The following is a 17780-nucleotide window of genomic DNA, read 5'->3' on the forward strand; positions in this document are numbered from 1 at the left end:
CCTCTTTACCATTCCCAGGCACTTTGTTGGAACAGAGAGATTTTCTTGTTTTATCTGTGAAGGATCCATTTGGTGCCTTCTTCAAGCGGGCGAAGGCGAGCTTGATATTACATTGCCGTGTTGCTCCAGGAATTTGTTTTAATCTTACTTTTACCATTTCGACGGAAAATTGTGCTGACTTATCTCTGTCTTGGGACTCTTTCGTAGTACCTGAGATGAAGATGAGTCAATTCAGAATTTCAGGGGAGTGGATGTTACCTCTAAGGAGTTTGAATGTCGCTTTGGGGATCCGTCTGGTAGGGCGGTTGATGGGTGGGACCATTCGGCAAGTTGCTGAAATTATCTTGCCCAGATCTTCTGGCCGACCTCCCCCGTTGCTGCCTTCTTTGGATATAAATGGAAAGGGCTCAAGTGTTCGGTTCGTTGTTTTCTTTGATGTGAAGCACCAGTATTATTAGTCTCTTTGATGTGAAGTACCAGTATTACGCGAGACTGAGATCTGCTACACTCAGCCAAGCTTCTGCTGGTACCTTCACACGTTAGCCCGGCGATCCTCCTGAGGTCGTAATCTGAAGCCCGTGTTTTTTATGCGTGATATACACACAGCATATGACATGTGAGTTTGTCACGCGTATCACACTTGGGCAACCGAATGCCGTCCTACAGAGGGTCCATGGGAAACGCTTATGAGGATTAACTTCTTGGCTTTCTGCAGCTCTTTCTGCCAAACTCACATATCGAGCTGCGAGAGTTTCTCCGGACCGAAGGCCGAAGTAGTAGGATAGGTGATAACGATGTAATTGTTGATGATGATGCATGTGGCTATGTAAATCTTTTAAGGATAGTCTTTCGTCCCGTAGTGTAGGCCTTTGTAACATGCTGTAATGTGCTTTTCTTTTAATGAAGTTCTCGTTTTCGTTCATACTTGAGTTGTTCTTTCTCTACCATGGATGGAGTACTGAAACTGCTTTTCTTCGTAGCTTTAACTGAAATTTGTTTTTTCTGAGCTGAACTAACTGTACTCGTGAGCCGGACTTCGGACCCATTTAGCCAACTGGGCTTTCATATTTCCAAACTGGGTTGTCTGACCGATCTATGAGCTCGGTCTCTACTTAGATGAATTGAGCTTTGAGTCTCCTTCATCCGGGCTCTCAGGTGCGTTGTCCGAGCTGGACTAGCCGACCTGTCTGACCGATCTATGAGCTCGGTCTCTACTTAGATGAATTGAGCTTTGAGTTAGCTGGCCGGGCTCTCAGGTCATGTTGTCCGAGCTGGACTATTCCGACCTATGAGCTCGGCTTCTGATAAGTCGAACTCTAAGCTCTCAGCTCAGTATAGATCCGAGGTACCCTTGTTTTAACAAGTCAAATCTTATATATTCTATGTGATGAGTAGGTCTAACCTTTATCATGCTTTCATCTGCTTGCATCTTTGAGTTTTTCTTTCCATTTCCTTGATACTTGCCATGGATGTGGTGAAGTGATGAATCTTGTGGGTTACGTTGTCTTGGCTGGAGATCAGGTCTGAACAAGTTGGGCTTGCCTGGGCCTTTAAGTGATGGGCTATCATTGTGGACCTGGCCCTTGATAGATGTAGACAAGCCTAGCGATCATCCTTTTGCCCCTTTACCTTCTCTCCGGTTATTACTTAACCGTTGAGGGGGTAAACTTCGAGAGCAATTAATGATCGCGCCGCTCCAAGACAAAACTGTTCAGATCAACGTTCCGTCTCATCATTGCCTTTCATTTCGAATTCCTTCTGTCTTCCGAAGAAATTAGCTCTCTTCTGCTCTCTGGCTTCCTGCGACTCCTTTTGCGTTTTTCACCTTATTGTGTTCTCAGGTACGCTCCCTTGTTCTTCAATGGCAAGTTCAAAGCTTCCTGATGTTGTTAACCTTGAGTCACGTATTACTTCTTCCAATATAACTGATCACATCTCCCGGAGGCTTCTAGATACTCCGTTGTATTTTATTCGAGCACCTCGTCCAAATGAGAGGATAGTTCTTCCCTACCCTCCCCCTCCTGGTTTAGTGGATCCCCAAGAGGGTCGTAGCATAGTGTTTTTCCTAAAGCAGAGAGAATTTGGTCTACCATTTCCTTTTTCCCCTTTCTTTATTGAGGTCTTTGAATACTTTGGGGTAACTCCTCGAATGTTATCCCCAAATTCCATTTTATTTATGTCCTGTTTCGAGTCTATCTGTCTGTGTTGGGGTTTCACACCTACGGCCTATCTGTTTGTTACTTTTTTTCGCCTGGTTAGGGCGAAGCAAAACTTCTATTACTTTTCCCCCCGCCATGGGCTATCTCTTCTTACGGGCTACAAGGATTCTATAAAGGGGTGGATAGAGAATTTCCTTGTGGCGGAGCTGAAACTAGGGTCCTGCCGATCGTGGGATGTGGACCTAAGTTGGGGGGAGATCTTTCCGGGCTGTAATGATCTGCCCGAATTGAGTCTTATTGAGCAGGTTGGGCTGCTTCGACTGACTTCCATTGAGAGGAAGTATGATGTCGAGAAGTGTATGTTTGCGGCCAACCTTAGGGATATCCAGGACACGGGTATAGTGCTTTGTCCGGCTATTCTGTTTCTTCGTTGTTAAGAATATCAGATAATATGCTGATTCGGTATAATTTCTTATTTTTTGCAGCTTCTGAGGTTAAAATGGACGGCATCAAATTCCCCAAGAACCTTGACCTGTCTCGGGAGAACATGCACGCAATTTTTGACGCCTTTGGGGATGGGCGTTCTGTAACTGAGATTGCTATAGAGCTAGCTCAGGTCGCTTCCTCCGAGAAGGTCAGCCGGCCGTCTGGTAAAACTTCTTCTCGAGCTTCCAAGCCGAGCTCTCACAGCACTAAATCAGCTCAGCCATCTAGCCGTGGTGGGTTGAGCTCAAAGTCTACTGAACAAGTGGGACAGGGTGCTGCCCATTCTACTGAGGAGGTGTCAAGGGGAAAGTTTAAGTCCCCTGCTGAAGACAAGGAGACCTCTGGGACGGGGATGGAGATCATCCTCCTAGGGGATCAAAGTCCAGAGGTTTCTGGTGAAAGTGCCCCTGTCCCTGTGAGGACTGAACCTGAGGGTTCTGAGGGCATTCCAGCAAAGATCGGAGGCAAGCGCCCAGCCTCTTCTGGAAAATCTGCCTCTTCTCCTGTCCGGAAGAAGTCCCGGGTTGCAACAGGATCTTCTCCAGCTCTTCCTCCCATTGGGAAAGGGAAAGGTGTTGCTGCTGACCCGTCATTGCCTTCTCCTGGCAATTCTCTAAAGACGTCGGGTATTACATCCGAGTCTCCGGCCAGTGCTGTTGCCGATCTTCTTAGGGAGCAAATGTTTGGTGGAGCCACAGAGGCCTCGGATCCACGCCTTCTTGCTTTGACCGGCCTTTTATCCAGCTTTACCAAGGAGCAAGCATCCTTCCAGTCTCGCTCTCGTGAGGAGCTCGGATCGTCCATTAGGGAGATGCTTCTAATGGTAAGTCATTTTTCCTCCTCCTTTCAGTTTGCTTTGTTTCTTTTTCTTGATGGTTGCGTTTTCATGTTAGGTGACGGGCCTCTTTATGGAGGTGGATATCCGTGATCGCTCCCTCCGGGAGTCCGTAGATCGCCGAATTGAAGAGGCACGTCTGGAGGAGAATATATCTGCCACCAGTGATGCGAGGGGCAATTTGGTAGCTGCTCGGGAGCAGATCCAGTCCCTCCAGGTGGAATTGCATTCTGCGTTGGAGGCCCTCAAAAAGGCTGAAGAGAAAACAGCCGAGACGGCCAAGCATACCTCGTCCTTAGAAGATGAGTTGTCTCGGACTCGCAATGTTCTCCAGGAGGCTGATGAGAGGGCAGTTACCTTGGAGGTTCGCTGTAGAGGAGTGCTAGAGCAGCTGTCCTCTATGACAGAGGCTCTCAAGGAGAGGGATGAGGCCGTTAGCCAGAAAGCTGAAGTCCAGCGCCAATTTGATGCCTTAAAGGCTGATTTCGAAGGACTTCAGACTCATCTGGAGGAAGTAAAGGCTCAGAGAGAGATGGCCTTAGCTCGGGTACAGGTCCTTGAGCAGGAGTTGAGCACAAGCTCTGACCGTATCAGAGACTTGACTTCCTCGGCTGAAGAGTTCGACCTTCGCCAACAACAGCTGAAAAATGAAGTCAGAGTTTTGGAATGTAAATGTTTAGCCCTGCTTGAGGTGGTAAAGTATGCCGAAGAGAAGGCTCAGCGGAAGCGCGATCAGTACATAGCGGAGTATCAGGAGTCTGATGAGCTAAAGGGTAAAATTGATCAGGCCTGTGAAGCTCATCTTCAGGACTACAAAGATTCTTCTGAGTTTGAGGAATTTGTAGCCGAGGCTTGTGAAGAACATCTTGATGAGTATAAAGCTTCTAGTGAAATGAAACAGGCTATCTTTGATAGGGCCTACCGCATGTATGTAACTGGCTACAATCGCGGTTTAAGAGAAGCTAGACAGGCTCCTGATATTCCTTTGGCCAAGCTTCGTAGGCGCGAAGTGGACTCAGATGGCGAGTCAGTGCTATACGGGGAGGATGATTTCCCTTTGCCCCGAGGAGATTGCCGGAGGGACCGAGATCGGCCAGCTGAGTCTTCTTCAAAGGGATCCGAGCTAGGGTCGGAGGAGGACGATCCTGATTCTGTGAAAGAAGGCCTTCACCCTGGGTCAGAAATTGCCCCTACTATTGAGAGCGCTGGTCCGAAGGACACCGAGCTTCCTTCAGGGGTGGCTGTAAATAGAAATAGTGAGGGTGGGTTTATTGATGTAAGTCCTTTAAGGACTATTCATCCTCCTTCCTCACCGGAGAAATAAATTGTAATAGTTATTAATGGAATATTAGTTTTCCTTTTTGTTTTTCATATTCTTTGACATTTATCTTTACTCTTCGTATGTGTGATGTAGACTTCATATGTTTATTCAGAAGCTCTAAATTAATCTTAAGTTGCGAGTTCAGCTCTTAACTGTCGTCTGAGAGATCAAATCTCGTACCCATTTGATGGCAACTGTCATGCTAGTTTTTGACTTCTAGTCCTTCTTTCTTCGTTGTGACTTTGTATATTTATTTTAAATAAACTGATTTAGGCTTTTGATTATAGCCTGAATATCCTCCTAAGGATTTATGAGTTCTTCTATGGAGGGAGCTCGGCCTTTGTTTTTGGCTTTCGTATCTTGATCTTTTGAAGAAATGAATCTATCCGAGCTAGGAGCTCGGTCTTGGGCTTATCGGGTCGAGCTCTTTTTTTTTTTTTTTTTTTTTTTTTTTTTTTTTTTTTGGTTGGGGGGCCCTGAAGTCCTTTACCAATTATTCTTATCTGCCGGAGGTCTTACGAGATCCTGGCTGTGCCGGGGTGACCTTATTGAGGTCTTCTTTTGTTAAGACCTTATTGAGGTCTTCTTTTGGTAGGACCTCGGTGAGGTCTTCTTTTACTAGGACCTCGGTGAGGTCTTCTTTTGTCAAGACCTTATTGAGGTCTTCCTTTGTCAAGACCTCATTGAGGTCTTCTTTTATTAAGACCTTATTGGGGTCTTCTTTTGTTAAGACCTTATTGAGGTCTTCTTTTGGTAGGACCTCGGTGAGGTCTTCTTTTACTAGGACCTCGATGAGGTCTTCTCTTGCCAGGAGATCTTGGGAATCCTGGTCTTCATGCTCCGGGAGGTTTTTTAAGATCCTCACCGGCTGTTTTTATTTTGTTTTCCCGGGAGTTCTAGGGGATCTCGGTCTTCTTTTTTACTGAGGTCTCTATGTCTGAGGGAGGTTTTCTTTTGCCAGGAGATCTTGGGGATCCTGGTCTTGTAATTCCGGGACGACCTTGGGGATCCCGGTCTTCTTCCTCCAGGAGGTCTCTGTGTCTCAAGGAGGTTTTCTTTTGCCAGGAGATCTTGGGGATCCTGGTCTTGCATCCGGGAGATCTTGGGGATCCCGGTCTTCTACCTCCAGGAGGTCTCTATGTCTCAAGGAGGTCTTCTTTTGCCAGGAGATCTTGGGGATCCTGGTCTTGCATCCGGGAGATCTTGGGGATCCCGGTCTTCTACCTCTAGGAGGTCTCTATGTCTCAAGGAGGTCTTCTTTTGCCAGGAGATCTTGGGGATCCTGGTCTTCTACCTCCAGGAGGTCTCTATGTCTCAAGGAGGCCTTCTTAGTGCCAGGAGATCTTGGGGATCCTGGTCTTGCATCCGGGAGATCTTGGGGATCCCGGTCTTCTACCTCCAGGAGGTCTCTATGTCTCAAGGAGGTCTTCTTTTGCCAGGAGATCTTGGGGATCCTGGTCTTGCATCCGGGAGATCTTGGGGATCCCGGTCTTCTACCTCCAGGAGGTCTCTATGTCTCAAGGAGGTCTTCTTTTGCCAGGAGATCTTGGGGATCCTGGTCTTCTACCTCCAGGAGGTCTCTATGTCTCAAGGAGGCCTTCTTAGTGCCAGGAGATCTTGGGGATCCTGGTCTTGCATCCGGGAGATCTTGGGGATCCCGGTCTTTTAGTTTTGTTCTTTCTTTTTCAAAGAGAAGTAACATTCTTAATGGAGATAACATCATTACGTAAAGAATGGCGTTATTTTATTTATTTGTGCCTTTCAGAGTACAATATTTTTCTTTACATATATTTCAAGGGAAGTACCTTTTTAAGTGCTGGATGTTCCAGGCGTGGGGCTCGGGGTTTCCTTGCATATCTTCAATTCGGTATACCCCGGGCTTGACCACTTTTGTCACCTTGAATGGACCTTCCCAGGTCGGTGCTAGCTTGCCTGCGGCTGCTCTTTTTCCTGTAGCTTCCAAGTTTCTTAAAGTCAGGTCTCCCACCTTTAAGCTTCTTTCTCTGACCTTTTGATTATAATATCTTGCCGCTCGTTGTTGATAAGCAGCAGTTCGGACTTGCGCTTCTTCCCTAACTTCTTCAAGAGCATCCAGGTTGCTTCTTAACTTTTCCCCATTAGTGTCTTCACTGAGAAATTGAACTCGATGAGTGGGGATCTGTAATTCAACCGGAACTACGGCCTCTGTACCGTAAGCGAGTGCGAACGGTGTTTCCTTAGTGGGTGCTCTGGGAGTAGTTCAGAGTGCCCATAGGATACTATTGAGTTCTTCTGCCCAATTTTCCTTTGCACCATCCAGCCGCTTTTTTAATCCTTGGAGGATTGCTCTGTTAGTGACTTCCGTTTGACCATTGGTCTGAGGATGGGCCACGGAGGAGAACTTATGCCATATACCCACGTTCGTCGTGAAGGTTTTGAAAGTGTTGCAGTCAAATTGTCTGCCGTTGTCTGAGATAAGTACTCTGGGTATGCCAAATCTGCAGATGATATGCCCCCATACGAAATCTATCATCTTTCTGGCTGTGATTGTTGCTATTGCTTCTGCCTCTGGCCATTTCGAGAAGTATTCCACAGCTACCACTACAAATTTTCTTTGCCCCGTAGTCTTGGGGAAAGGGCCCAGGATGTCAATTCCCCATTGCGAGAAAGGCCATGGACTGGATATGCTTGCCTGAGGAGTGGCAGGGGTCCTGATGGCATTAGCAAATCTCTGACATACGTCGCACCTTCGGACAAACTCTTCTGCTTCTTTCTTAACAGTGGGCCAGTAGTATCCTTGCCTGAATATTTTGTTAGCTAATGTCTCTGCTCCCTCGTGGGCCCCACATAGGCCTCTATGTATTTCCTCCATTACCCTTGCAGCTTCTTCCGGACTTATACACCGGAGCCATGGGCTGGACTTCCCCTTTCTGTATAAAGTTCCCCTTATTACTTGGTAATTGGCAGCTCGAGCTGCTATCTTTCTGGCTTCGTCTTTATCTTCAGGGAGTTCGCCCTTCTCCAAATATTTCAGATAGGGGCTCATCCAAGTTGGGCTCCGGTCCACCTGTAGTACTGTGTTTGTCTTCTTGAAAGCAGGTGTGCGGATATGCTGTATGTATACTTCGTCAGGGAGCTGCTCTAATTCTTCTTTGGTCAATCGACTAAGCAGATCTGCCTCCTCATTTTCATCCCGGGGTATTCTTCGAAATCTGATAATAACTCCCCGTTCTGCGAACTCGGCTTCTATGGCTTTTACTTTATCAAGATAGTTCTGCATGATGGGGTCTCTGGCTTGATATACCCCCGTTACCTGGTTGATCACCAGTTGAGAGTCACTATTTACTTCGAGGTCGGTTACCCCTACTTCCGAGGCTACCAGCATCCCATTCACCAAGGCCTCGTACTCGGCCATATTGTTAGAAGCCTTGAATTCTAACCGTAAAGCATAACATACTTTGAAACCCTCCGGCCCCTTAAGCATTATCCCTGCGCCGCTGCCCTCAGATCCTGATGCTCCGTCTACATATAGCTTCCAACTAAATTCTTGGGAGAGCTCTCGCTCTCCTTCCTCTCTAGGCATCTCCGAGGATGATTCTTCCTTCTCCTCGTTGAATGAGCATTCTGCTATGAAGTCAGCCAGCGCTTGAGATTTTATTGCTGTTCGAGGTCGGTATTCCAGACAGTAGGGGCTGATTTCCACGGACCATGCTAACATCCGTCCTGAAGTTTCCGGCCTACGTAGGACCTTCTTTAAGGGTTGGTTCGTCATCACAACTCCTTGGTGGCCCTCCAGATAAACTTTGAATTTCCTGACTGCTAACAACAAGGCATAAGCCAATTTTTCAATGTTCGAGTACCTGATCTCAGTGTCTCTAAGTACCTTGTTGATGTAGAAAACAGGTTTCTGCTCCCCTTCTTCCACTCTTACTAGTACTGCGCTGACTGCTTGCTCTGAGGCTGCCAAATATATCAGGAGTTCTTCCCCTTTTACGGGGCTGCTGAGCACGTGAGGCGAGCTGAGGTATTCCTTAAGCTCTGCGAAGGCTTTTTGGCAGTCTTCTGTCCATTCAAAATTCGGGACCTTCCTCAATTTTTTGAAGAATGGCAAACACTTTTCTGCCGACCTTGACATAAATCGGTTAAGCGCCACCACTCTCCCGGTTAATCTCTGGACGTCCCTTATGCAGGTCGGCTCTGACATATTCAATATGGCTTCTACTTTCTCCGGGTTAGGCTCAATGCCCCTTCCACTCACCATGTATCCCAAGAACTTTCCTCCCCTGATGAAAAAGGCACATTTTGCTGGGTTTAACTTCATTCTGTATTGATCTAATACCCCAAATATCTCCCTTAGATCTGCTATGTGTTGTTGAAAAGTTGAACTTTTAACCACCATGTCATCCACATACACTTCTACATTCCTGCCAATTTGGTTCTTAAAGATTTTATTCATTAATCGTTGGTAAGTTGCCCCGGCGTTTCTTAATCCGAAAGGCATAGCTTTGTAGCAGTAAGTCCCGTCTTCAGTTATAAATGAGGTTTTCTCCTCATCCGACTTCTCCATTGGGATTTGGTGATAACCAGACATAGCATCCAAAGAAGACATATAATCAAAGCCGGCCGTTGAATCGACCATTTTATTAATATCGGGGAGGGGGTAACAATCTTTGGGGCAGGCTTTATTTAGGTCGGTGAAATCTATGCACATCCTGTATTTGCCATTGGCTTTTTTGACTAACACAGGATTTGCCAACCATTGTGGGTACATCACTTCCCTAATAAAGCCTGCTTCTTCTAACTTCTGCACTTCCTCCCGGGTGGCCTGCTGTTTTTCTCTTCCTACTACTCTCTTCTTTTGCTTCACTGGTCTGGCCTCGGGGAGGACATTCAATCGGTGTGTCATCACTTTGGGGTCAATTCCTGGCATGTCTGAGGGCTTCCATGCGAAGGTCGACGCGTGACCTCGGATCAGAGTCATGACTTTACCTTTTTGTTCTTTGGTGAGGTTGGCGTTGAGACTGAAAATCTTACTTGCATCTGCTTCTGATAAGGGGAAAGTTTCCAATTCTTCAACTGGCTCTGTCCGGGCTTCTTTTGTTTCATCTCTGACCTCCAGAACTTCTGAGTCGAGCGCTTCTCCAGTTGAGCTTGGTTCTGTTACTGTGGCCAAGTATACCGCCCTTGCTTCTTCCTGGCTACCCCGAACCATTCCCACTCCTTCTTCCGTTGGAAACTTGAGTGCCAAATACCTGATGCTGGTGACAGCTTCAAAGCTAAACAACGCCGGCCTCCCTAAAATCGCATTGTAACTCAGTGGGAGTTTAACCACCAAAAACACCTCATGATGGGTGCGAGCTCTGGGTGCTTCTCCCAAGGTAAGGGCCAGCTTCACCTTTCCTTCCACAAATACCGGTGCTCCTCCGATCCCTTTGATGGGTGACTGGTCCCGAACCAACTGTTCCTCTGGGATTCCCATCTGCTGAAAAACCCGATACGGCAATAGATTGACCTTACTCCCATCATCCACCAGAACCTTCTTCACCCGAAAATTATGAATGACTGCTTCAATAACAAGCGCATCATCATGGGGCATCTGAATGCCCTGTGCATCTTCTGAAGAGAAAACGATGGCCATGGGTGAGTGTTCAACGATCTGCATGATCTCGCCATTGCTGATCTCTCCTTCCCGGTTTCTCTTCTTTCCTCGACGGCTCATCCGTCCTCCAGTTCCTCCAACAATCATATTAATAGTCCCACTAGACCCATCATTCACTGGTCCAGCTCCGGTTCTCCTGGGCATCTGGGCTGCCGGACTGGGCGGAGGCCTCTGCCCCTCCGGTTTCTTCACAAAATTTTTGAGATGCCCCCTTTTTATCAATCTTTCAATCTCCGTGATTAACTGAAAATAGTTATTTGTATCGTGGCCGTGTGTCCGGTGGTACTGGCAATACTTGTCAGGATTCCTCTGATCTGCTTCCGACCTCATGGGTTTAGGCCACTGGAGGAACTCCTTATCCTGGACTGCCATGAGCACTTCGGCTCTGGAAGCATTGAGGGGAGTAGGCTTCTCAGGAACCCAAGGGGGGAGCACTCGTGGTTCATGAGCCCTGGGAGGAGGGGGGGGCCTTTGATCCCTTCTTTCCCAGGCCTGCTTATATGGCTCAGGCCTCTTCCCACGCTTCTTCTCGTGTTTCTCCAGCCTTCCTTCCTCCGGGGCTTTCTCTTTTCCTGCCACCCCTTTGGCAAATCTACTCGTTACTAAGGCGTCATCCTGCCTTATGTATTTTTCCGCCCTCTTCATCAACTCGGCCAGTGAGGTCGGAGGTTTCCTGCTTAAAGAACCAAAGAACTCGGCAGAGGTTGTTCCCTTTTGCATGGCCTCTACCGCCCTTCCTTCGTCGAGCTCGGGAATTTGCAGGGCTTCCGTATTGAAACGGGCGACGTACTCTCTGAGAGATTCACCAGCCTTTTGCCTAACTGTTTCCAGATAGCTTGTCTTCCTATCTGCTGGCACCCCGGCTACGAACCGGCTAATGAAGCGGAGGGCAAGGTCTCCAAAACTTTTAATGCTTCCGGCCTCCAGGCTGTTGAACCATGCCCTCGCTGGCCCCGAGAGCGTTGTTGGGAACACCTTGCACATCAGAGCATCTGACAGAGTTTGCAACTCCATGAAGGTCTTATAGTTCATGACATGTTCTCTCGGGTTTCCAGCCCCATTATAGGCCGCCATCGGCGGCATCATAAACTTTTTGGGAACGGTCTCCTGCTGCATTACCTTTGAGAAGGGAGAAGAAGTAGGCAAGGAGGTTTGACTCTGATCTTTCTTACCTAGCTCGGCTAGAAGCTGCTCCTTCAACCTTTTCAGTTTTTGGTTCATTTTCTCGTCTTCTGGGTTGGATCTTTTGCCCAAACTACATTCTTCCTCCTCTGTTTCAGTTCTCGTTTCCCTGGTTGTTTCAGCAGAATAGTCATCCACCTCTTCATTTTCTATCATCTCTCTTGCCCTTCTCCCATGGATTCGGGCCTCCGGTTCTTCCTCTTCTCCGGCATCGTGGTTGTTAGTTTGGAGGCGGATAGAGGTGGGTCGGGGTTCATCGGTTCTGGGTTCCTCCACTACTGGGAGTGCGTTTACTGGGGTGCCAAGTCCCCTTTGTTGCATTATCTGCCCCAACCAGTGAGCAGTGGTTTGTAGCTGGAGAGCCATGGTTTGAATGTCTTGGTTAGACAGGGTCATGGTGGGAGTATTCCCTGCCAAGCCTGGCGAGGGATTAAGAGAGATGGGTGTTTGGTTATTTAACGTCGTAGGGCTAGAAAAAGAGAACTGCTGCCCCTCTTGGGCGGAGCTTAAGTCATTTGGAATATTAAGGTTACTTTCTTGGTGGTTTGCCATTGTGGATCTCAGTGGGTTTTGAAAGTGAAAACTCCGGTGATGAAAAGATCTCCTTCGTTTCCCACAGACGGCGCCAATTGATGATCTGAGATCCAATAGAATAGAGTTTTACAAGGGTTTTGTATTACTGAATCAGGCTTAAACTTTCTGAGGAGGGGACTCCTCTTTTATACATTGTCTTGCTTGTTGGTGACGTGTAAAGGTCTCTCCAGGATTGGGCCACGCGTCTCTGTCATACAGATTCGGGTGTACTAGGGTATCAGCTGCCTGTTACATGCGTAACGGCCTCTGATTCTCCTCATACGTACGTTCGAGCGGATCTGCCAGGCTGTCTGGTGAGTACTGTGCTGGACCCCGGGCTGGGCTGAGAGTTGGGCTGGACGCTGGGCCTGAGAGGGGTCTGCTGGTCAGGGATCAGGCTGGACTGATTGAGGAAGCTTGGTCGAGCCTGGCCCGGAAGATGGGATGAGCCAGGCTTGTTGGGGGGTATCAAGTACGTGGGCCTCTGTGTCATGGGCCTTAGGCTGGGGTCAAGCCCCTATTCTGGGGTGGAGAAATCCAGCGGTCATCAAGTTTAATTTTATTTTTCCACTAAGTTAGATAGAAAATAAATAAACTTTATTTTTTTCATTCTTTATTTTCCAAACAAAGGAATGTGAAGGTTGTATTTTATTTTCCAATTTCACTAATCTCTCATGATTCACTTTCTAAAAAAAATTAAATGAATTATTGTAAAATTATATAGTAATTAAAATTCTTTTAAAATAAATATTTTTTAAACTAAAAAAAATAGAATTTTACAATTATTTAAGAGAATTATTAAAAAAAATCAGCTGATTGAAAATTTTTAAAAATTCTTAATTTCAAATAAAGAATTATCATGTATATCAAAATGAAGTATCTAAATAATTTATGATAATAATAAGATTGGATCCACCGGAAAATAAAGTGTAATTATATATTTTTAAAATTACATAAATAAAATTTTAGATCAAATTTTTACAAGTTTATAAAATTTTAAAAACTATATTATGATTTAAATATTTATAATAAATTGAAAAAATATAAAAAAAATTGAATTACTTATGTGATTAGGCTTTTCTTAATAGTTTATTTATATTTTTTTTCAAAGTCTTATAATTTTTTAATAAAATGTGAACACTTTTATTTTTTAAATCTCCGCTTTTTAGAAAAATATTTTTTATTTTTTAAATTTGAGTCATTTACAACATTTGATAAATAAAATATATTTTTTGCTCAAATAAAAAATTTTAAAAAAAAAATCATTTTATAAACTTTAAAAATCTCATCGACACTAATAAATTTTCTATGGGTAAATCCTGTTAAAACTATTTTATTTTTAAGACTTTGTTTGGCAATAATTTTTATATCAGTGTTTAATGTTTTAGCCAATTCAAAATATTAATATTTAAAGATTATGTGAGTGGATAATAAAAGGTTATTTTTTATCAAACAATTAACATTGATAAGGGAGAAGAAACTTATGTCCCTTTTATAAGCAAACAGCCTTTCGTCTAAAAATAATTAAAAATAAAAAAAAATTTCTGCGAACAATAAAAAACCTTTCACTTAAAATTAAAACATACGAAAATATGAAATTCGGACTCATGTGATAAGTCAAGAATCTGAAATGAGCACTAACGAACTATTGCATCTAGAGACCCATTTATTTCGAAATTTAGATAAAAACTGAATTGTGAAACTAAAATTTTGAGTAAAGACGGGTATAGAGAGAAAAGATCAATAGAAAAAAAAGGCTCCATAGTATATAACCAAATTTGGATAAGATTGTGATGAGATTGGTATGATTTAAATGTTGCATTTGAGCATATAGGGATGAGTCATTAATGGGTACATGTGGTCTGATTTGGAAATGAGGGCTATACATATTAACTCTGAAGTGGATAAGGGAATGCTGGCACGTTGTATCTAAAAATACCATTTAATGGTATTGATGACAATCCACGTAATTTAGTATTTTTTTTTATCAAAATATATTTTATATCATTGAATTTTATAAAAAAATTACAGTAATATAAATTGAAAAGACGTCTTAGACCATATTCAAACATAATTAAAATAATTTTAATTTTAATAAAAAAAAGGTTATGTGAAGTATAAATATATTAACCTATATCTATAAAGTCTAAATCCATATAGAGAGATTTTTTTTTTGAAAGTTCTTTTTTTTTACCTTCAGGCCGACGTGAGTTCTCTTCCCTGCCATCAAGTAGGATTATAAATATAAGGTTTTGGTTCGTTCTTTAGAAATCTTTGACTTCATTTTTTATTCTCTTTCTATTTTTATTTTATAGTGTTGTGTGGTTGTTTTTATTGGAATCTATTCAGATTATTTAGAAGCCTTCATAATTTGTTCCATCATTAGCCCTCATACAACAATGGTGAAAAAGAGCATTGAGACTACTGATAGTAATTCACATGGCTTTTCGAGGTTTAAAAAGGTGAGAAGAGACTATTGAAGAGTTGAACCGCCTCTAGTGTCACCGTTATTAGATAGGTCTTCTCTCGTGGCATTGTGCTTATAATTTCTCTCTATTTTGGACTGATTTGTTTATGAGTTTTTTTTTTAAAGCTGACTTTTAACTATTTGTATAGAGAGATTTTTCTAACTCCTATATTCTAATATAGAATCTCTAAATTTGTAGTCGTTTGTTTTACTCCTTAATATTTAATGAATTTTTTTTAAAGTCGACTTTTAACCGTTTGTATAGGGAGATTTTTTTACTGCCGATGTAGCCACTAATTACAGTAGCCGATTCTTTCAAATCTGGTGTGTGCTTAGGTGTTTTAATCGAATATGGTTCGGATTAGGGTGACTTTAGCGGATCTTTAGGTCTTTTTACTTATGGATCTCTTTTTCTAAATATAGAGATCCGTTTGAACTAAGTTCTATTTTGTAAAAAGTTTAGACCTGTATATACTTTATTTTTTGGGCTTTATAGTTTTTATGTTGAATTAAGAAAAAACAAATACTATTGCTTAAACTAATTAATAACTATTGCTTAAACTAATTAATAATGTAATAATAATAATATTCAATATATAACCTTTGAAATTAAAACTTATTTATAGCTTTAAAAATATTTTAAAATATTTAAACTGTTTATTAGATCATATTAGTTTTATTTTTAAATAATTTATTTATGTCGTAGTACATATCTAAAATTCAAGATATCAGACTTTTTTTATAAAATTAAATGATGTAAATATATTTTTTACTTTTTTAATTTATATTTAATTAATACCATTAATAATGCTTAAGCCTCAAACTCGATGATTTTAATGAATATGGCTGATTTTTTAAACCACTTATTTGAAATTAAACAGTTTACAAAAATTTAATTTAATTCATTTATTTTCTATTAAATTTTTTTATTTAAGATAGAAGAAATTATTTCTTATTATAAAACGTTATTTTTAAATAAAATAAAGCATATTGACTTCAAAAAAAATAAAATAAAGCATATATAATTTTGTTAAAATTCATTTGAATAATTTTTTTATGAAATGAATCATTCTATGAAAAAAAAAATTGGACATGCATATCTATCATAAATTTATGAGTTAGTTTATGGAAAATTTAAATTTATACGAAGATATTTGTGTTTGAGAAAATAGAATAAAATAATAAAATCTGAGTTGTATTGGATACTGTCCTTCAGGATTTATTTTGCAATTTCTCAAAATTAAATATGTTTTTCTGAAATTTTAATTTTCAGGATTAGAATAACAAAAAATTATCTTTAATTTATAACTAAACAGAAAGTATAGAGACCGGAAGAAATAAAGTAGAAAAATATGAGTGACTTTCTCTATAAAGATACAGACTATTTATAGTGAAAAAAATAGTCCGTATAAACTATTATAAAAATTTTAAGATAATATAATAAAATTATAACGGTCATATTTAATATTATATTTAAATATTAAACCTATAATAGCAAAAAAATCTCACAAATAAATTTTCAACGACCTTAAAATTTTTTGAAATATAAATTTATTTTACAATAATTTTCTACATATTTCAAAAGATTTTTCATTGTTGGATTTAAAAATTCAGTATATATATTTTAAATTTGGTATCTTTTGGACTACGAGCCAAACATATATTAATAAGACTTAAGATATGGAGTAATTAGTAAAACTTTTGTTTCTATGAACCAAAAACTCTTTTTTGTGTATTAATATTCCATCAATCTTATAACACAATGTAGATTTTGTTGTCAACATTGTTTTGTACTAGTAGGCCATGCACATGCTTCATAGTTCATGAGTTCTCTTCACTACACAATTATACAGATGATATATACTGCAATTTATACACCTAACCATAAGGAATATGAATATCATTAGGAGTTTTTATCTCATTCTCTTATTAAGACAGTCTAGCAGTTCTCACAAGGGACAATGTTGAATAGTACTAGCAGAACTAACAAGTGATTTGTTATTATCCATATAAATCTTTTTTAGGGATATCCAATCACAAAAATTGGGTTCTTATCACTGTTAATTTCAGATTGGCTCAAATCCCATTCCCCTTGATATTTTACAAATTCACATTGGCTTTTATATAATTAATGGATATAATTATATTTCTTAACAAACAAATATGTCTACTTTTAATATTGAAAATTTTATTCTTTACAATAGCTATTGTCGTTTGGCAATTACAAAATACAAATGATATTGATTTTATTCTCAACATAATATTTACTAAAAATTTTCTTAGCCATTTAAGTCTCAAGTCTCGTTGTCATCTAATTTAAGAGCAATAAACTCTAACTCCATGGTACTTTTGATAATAATAATTAATTTCTAAGTAATTGCACCACCAATTAAATACATAATCACGGGTAGATTTTATCTCATTTGAATTTAAATTTCAATTAATATCACTATATTCTTTAAATACAGTGAGATATCTACTATAAAATTAATTCTTAAATTTAACTAAAGTAGCTCAATGATCATGATTAGATTATATGTAAATTTGCTCGATTTATATAGCATAAGTTATATCAAGTCTGAAAAATTCATTAAATGCAACAATCTTCTAACAATATATGTATATCTAAATTTAGCAATAATATCATCTCTATTCTTTTTTGAGAATTAGCATTATATGGGTATTCACTAGTTTGACATTGAAATGTCTAAACTTTTGTAGAAAAAAACTCAATATTAATACTCTTACGATATAATTATACTATCATTCCAATTTTAAAACCCAACTCACATTTGCTCCCTTTATATATTTTATATCAAATTTATATATGCTATATTTGTATTAAATATAAGTATATGACTACGTGTTACAAGTAACTATCCATTCATTATTTATAAACTTTATAAACATATACTTATTAATTCCAATAGAAAAAATAATGAACCTAATCAAAACTTGATCAAATTTCTCACGTTACTATTTATGTCTGTTTATGTGCTCGTTTCAAAACATATAAAAATTCAAAAATTTTATAAATTTTATTTTATTTTTTTCTCAAATTGTACCATATAATTTTTTTTTTATCAAATCTCTAAAAAATAAAAATCTAATTGGTGAAT

Source organism: Manihot esculenta, chromosome 11, assembly GCF_001659605.2.
Source record: "Manihot esculenta cultivar AM560-2 chromosome 11, M.esculenta_v8, whole genome shotgun sequence".
NCBI lineage: Eukaryota > Viridiplantae > Streptophyta > Magnoliopsida > Malpighiales > Euphorbiaceae > Manihot > Manihot esculenta.